Raw genomic sequence first — 6,000 nt, 5'->3', positions numbered from 1 at the left:
AGGAAGTTACTCTAGTTTTGTTGCGGCAACCGCTTTTATTTCGCCTGCCGCGGCAAAGTATCAGCTGCTCCTTCAGTTTGGTGTGAGACGGGACTCGATGCTATTTTTGTCCGTTAGCAGCAAGCACACTCGTTAGCTTGAAGCGCTCTCTTGAAAAGAAAAAAACAAAACTTCCAACCGTAGAGGAGCGTTTGAGACCAATATAAAGATATTACAGTCAAAGGTAACTTGTGATTCAGATACCACAGTTGAAAGGATTGGAGGATGGCGCCTGTGTGGAAATCAAATGTGATGTGAGCGAACGGCAAAACTAGATCCGTGTCAAATAAAAAAAAAAAAAGATAGAAAGAAAGAAACACCACGAGCTACCAGCACGGCCTCAACGTATTCTTGGCACAAGTTTCCGCAAGTCTCCGGTTCTGTACTGGAGGAAGTTCTGCCAAATGCATTCCCCCAGTTAGTTCTTTCATGATGGATGAAGCTCGCGCAGGTGTTCGATGAGGGGTTGGGATCTGGTGAATTGCGAAGGCCGAGGCATGTGATTCATGTCTTTTCATCCCGATCAGTCATCCCCTCTGCTCCGTTTGAAAGCCGCCCATTGTTTTATTTTTTTATTTTTTGTTCCTTTATTGAGGTTTCTCTTTGGCTTCATCTCCGGTCCTCAGTCTGCATTTTTACTTATTGACGTCTTGTAATCACCTCTCGACATAGCGTCTTCTGCGATGTCAGTGGTTTAGTCGGCCGCTCCTGCAAACGATAATTATGCGCAGGCCTTTATTGATGCGGTGTGAATTGCTGTAAATGTAATGAGATTGATCACTGCTGTGGCACTGTATTAACCTTACGTAGAGAAAGAAACAAGTGCGATGTTTCGTTCCTCCTGAGCCGCTCCGGAAGCATTCTTGATTTATTCTGTGCGTTATCTAACAGGTTGAACGAATAGACGGTGGCTTTTTGATGTAGGTTCACCTAAAGCACAAAATATCTACCAAGAAATTCAATTTCAAGAATACAAATTTGTCTTTTTTTCAACTCCGGCACTTGGCATGTTTTCAAGGAACACACCCAGAGTCAGTGGGCGTAGTGTAAATTCAGCTTGTCTGGTGCTACAGGTTTCAGCCATCACACAGCAATCCGACGCAGCTCCTCGACTTGACAACGTTCTATTTGTTCGGTTATTTTCAATATGCTCCTTTTCTTGTACAATATTCAGTGTGTTCTCCAGTCACTTTACTTTTCCGCTCCGGCGCATCGACCCATTTCTCCCGACAGGGATCATTAAAGTTTCATCTAATCTTAATAAATTGTTACTCCTAATAGAAAGATGAGGATTACGGATGGAAAAAATGGAGCAACTGCTCACAAAACGTCTGCGGAGGATACTTGAACTGAAGTGAAGCGCCTCCCCTGTCTACAGGCTGTGCATAGTGAATGGAGAATGGATTTCCATCTCTGACTTTATCCTTTTTACTGTCTGCCTTTGTGCCGTTTGATTGAAGGTAGCATAGTTTCGGGGGCTGAAAGAAAGAGACAGCCGCCACTGTGTCGCACAGACTCCTCCGCTCCCACTGCGCTCTCGGAGTGAAAGAAGGAGTTTTAATAAACACACTGGGAGCAATGAAGAAGGTGCAGCTTCTCACTTCCTTTTTTTCCTTTAACATCGGTACTTTTATCCAATTGTGAGCGGCCCCCTTTCACCTCAACGGTAAAAGGGGGCCGCTCACAATCGGATAAATGTACCGATGTTAAAGTCTCTTACCACTAAATACACAAAAATAACATACTGTCACGAGCCTCGAACATGTAGGTGTTTCGTCGCTTTCCATTTTTACCAGCTTACAACGCGATCTGCATAAACCGCAAGTGAATCGAGACTCAGACTCCTGGCGGCACCGCAGGGGTGAAACCTGTTGATTAGGGAAGGTCGCACTCTGGTGTGAGAACGCCGTTACGCGCGTGGGTGTCTGACAGGAGGAGGGACGGGGGTGAGACAGACGAGCTGTGGCCTTCTGGCGTGACCGGAGCAGCGGGGCCGAGCGCGAGGCTTAGGCGAAGACAAAGAGGGTCAGCGTGCGTGACCGAAAAAAAAAGGCAACGGAGCAGAGCCTGTCCGCTGACAACGGAAGAAGATAGCACACAGACACCTGTGGGATCATCACCTCCCTTCATGGTGTTTGTGTGTGTGGCTGTGCGTCTAGGGATTTCAAACATGTCTCCCGCGATGCACAAAAATGCTAGTCAGGTCATTGCAAATTGCCCCTGGCTGAGCGTTTATCACATACAAGCCCCCGCGGTCCTGCAAATATGCCACAGAGCAGCCTCAAAGTCACACGTTCACTTGTGCAATTTATCACACGGGGAGCAACAACTGAAGGAGGGGGAAACGATGTCAGCCGGGGTAGCAAATGGCATTGTGTTTCACTTTTTGACTTCATTTGAGCCTGACAAAGAGATGCGATCTTTCTGATGAGAAAACAAGCTAATGTAGATATGTTAAGTATGGGTTAGGGTTACACAGAGAAATGAAATGTAATTCAATTCAATTTAGCTAAAATGTATCATTGAGCTACGACCACTCAACGACACAAGTGGGATGGGAAACCAACTTGGGCTAACATTAGCAACCAATGCTTCTACCCTGCCAGTCGACACTGATATTAAACTAGTGCAGCAACTTGGGGGGGGGATATCATCTAAATACATAAAAATGCGGGACACTCATGAACAAATTTGCAATAACAACATTAAAGTTAGGTTGATAGCTAGCAAGCGATTGTCTTACACTTGTTAGAGAGTTCACACAGCCCTCGGTCTGAAGTTTGCCTCTGAAAAACCTTGCTTTGGAGGACCATTTAGCCATAGCACTTGATCTTACCACCAAATCCCAATAAGAAAAACAGTAATTTTAGCGCAAATTACATTTAGAGGATGTGTGCTGCCCTTAGGTTGGAGAAGGTGTCTGGTTAAATTCATACCAGTAGGTAGGGAAGTATGGAGCAGCATATCACTAGAGTAATCCCTAACTGATGCCAGCTTTAGCTGATGTTACCTTGTTAGCTCAGTTAGCCGTGCAGCTAGCTGTCCAGACCGGGAGTTCAAAGCACCAGGGTACCGGTGTCCTCCTGCTAACATGGGAGCTTTGGACCAGTACAGGCCAGGGGTAGCTTGTTAGCATGCTAACTTCAGTAGATATCTCTGCACCACCAAAAAAACAGACATGACGTCAAACTGATATTCCCTCACATACCACTGAAATGTAATGTTATTTTTCCAATCTTTTCAACTAAAATTCTTATATGTTGCTCCTTTAAGTTAACATAAGCTTACACAGAGTACATCTCAGTATTTTTTTCAAAATTTCTTTTAAGTCAATGCTAACAGCAAATATACACTGCATACTGTATGTGTGTATGTACTATATGCAAGAGTGTCCCATAGAGCATCTTTGGGATTTAAAGTCAAACAAGACGAGAAAGTAATAAAGTGAAGAACACCCTGTGCAGCTGCCTCCGCCTTATTGTCGCAGTAATGTAAAGAATCAACGCAATCTCAAGAAGAGAAGTTAAATAAGGTTTTGATTTAATTTCATGGCTGGTGTCTATGGCAACGAGCATCATTAGGTGCCCTGGAAGAGTTACAGTTGGAACTGTACACTAAACTTGGTGGAGTGAGGAAATTCAGCCATCCTATACCGCTGTATTTGTATGGATTTAGTGCTGCTCCACTAATTTGGTGCATGTTAATTGGCTGATTAAAAATGCAGCATGTGTCGCCCAGTTGCCTTGCTTAATATCCACCCAGCGCGGCACAGTACATGGTAACACAAACAGGACGTCTGTGTCTTCGACCACATTAATCTAGTCACATGAAGCTGAAAGCCGCATGTGTAAGCACCGTCGTCTGCCGACTGTATGGCTCTCTCTTTCTCCACGCGCACACAAACCCCTTTTTCTTTTTTTTTTTCAGCCGAGCCGGAGAAAGAAACTGAGCCCTCCTGAGTAAATTCTGGGTGTCAGGTGCTGGCTGGGTGCAATAAATCCAGCCAGGCCGGCATGGGTGGGAGGGGAGGGGAGCCGGCGAGGTAATTTGTGGCCAAAAAAAATGGGGCATTTTTCCTAGCCGCTCATAAACTAAGACGCCCGAGCCTGGCACACTAATCCATGGACGAGCGAACTCTCCCCTTCGCCAGCCGAGGGGCTGACAACGCCTTCGATCATGTGTAAACCATTGCAAAGGGAAGCGCCGTCATTTATTTCCCATGATCCCGTGGGAGGCTGGTGGAAGAAGGGAGGGCAAAGATGTGAAGGCAGGATCACACAGAATATTATGACCTCCTTCTCTCACCTCTCGGTCCTCGCTTCTCTTTTCTGTTTCTCGGAAAGGTGGACGCACATGTGTGAAACAAGGAGGGAAGGAGACGAGCTTTGATTACGGGCGGTGTGTGTGCGAGATAGTGGCAGGGAGGGAGACTGTGTGGGAGGGATGTCAGTCGGAACCGGCGGAGAAAGTGAGGTTCTTTTCTCATGAATCTTTAACATGTTCGCACACAACAAAGTGTTTAATTTCACAGCAGCACAAATGAGACCCCCACACCTCCACCACCACCACCTCCATCGGAACTAGAGACACCCTTATCCCCTGGCTCTCAAGTGTGTGTGCAGCACGGAGCAGGCACACATGCAGTGGCACATGTTTATGCATGCAGGTCGCACTTTTGTTTTGCACCCATGTTGAACGCTGAGAATACAAACGCACACATCCCGTGCAGAGGTTCTTTGTATGTAGACATATGCACCTCTCCGGTCAGCGTTATTACCACCTAATAGCTTGCTGGCTGTGGATTTATAGTCATGTGCTACTCTGTCTGTGCAGCCCGTCCCTTCATGGATCAATGCATTAAAGCCGGCTGCTTTGAATACCAAACAAGGCTCTGGCTTGCACCTCCAGCGCCGCTGTGCAGAGCAGATTGCACGTGGTCACTCTCCTCGCCACACAGCAATCGCCTCCCACAGAAATGCCTCCCCCCTCCCCAACACACACACACCCCGAGCCGGCTGAGCACCACTGTGGTGCTATTTAACAGCAGCCCCAGCCGTCCTCTCCTGGCGCAGCACGCAGCCTGCAGAGGCTCGCTCGGTAAGCAGCGCTCCCCGCGCTCCCACATGCAAAATTTATGACTGCAGCGAAACACAAAAGAAGAGCGGGATCCAGTTCTGTCTCACGGAGCAGATATAGGTTTTCAAATCCCACATTCCTATACCCCAAGACATTGTTCGGCTGCGTGACGGTGGCAGAAGGAGTGAGGGGAAGAGGAAGAGAGGAACAGATTAAAGTGTTCCTGTCGAGCATGTGTCTATTTTCATCCCGCTCTACAGAGCACAAGAGTTTCTTTCTTATTACAGTTAGAAGAGGGAGCACACTCCCGAGCACAACTGGGCCGTCTCTCGTCTTGCCGTGTACCCCAGAGAAGGCCCTCATAACGTACCTAGACTGGGTACAGGTGGAGGCGGGGGCCCTTTTCTCTGGAGCCATGAAAGCAGCGCACTCTGCTAGAGTTGACTATCTGAGGAAACAGTGATTCAGACTCAAGGTTGGAAAAGAATGTTAAATAAATATTACTGGCTGCCTTTTTTTTTTTTTTTTTTTTGCTACTGCGTAGGCCATCATCAGGCCTGACAGTGCATGCAAGCACTTGCTGATAAAACACAGGCAACGGCAAGGACGATCACACAAAACACAAATCTTAATGTATAGCTTAAGGCTAAATCACATTGTCTGTTGGCATGCATACTTACTAATCAAAACCTCTGCAGGTAATTTAACCTAATTTGATTCCGAGCACCTAAACATGTCCATATATGTACACAAAATCAAAAATGATGCGTGCCTTTTTGTAAATTTGGCATTTGATGCACCTGGGCCACCTGTTGAATTCATATCACCAGAGTAACCGCTAACGGCAAGGTTGAGGATGTCTTCAGGCCTGCGGCCAGAGGAACC

Source organism: Acanthopagrus latus, chromosome 10 (assembly GCF_904848185.1).
Source record: "Acanthopagrus latus isolate v.2019 chromosome 10, fAcaLat1.1, whole genome shotgun sequence".
Classification (NCBI taxonomy): Eukaryota; Metazoa; Chordata; class Actinopteri; order Spariformes; family Sparidae; genus Acanthopagrus; species Acanthopagrus latus.
Note: the sequence above shows the minus strand (reverse complement) of the source record.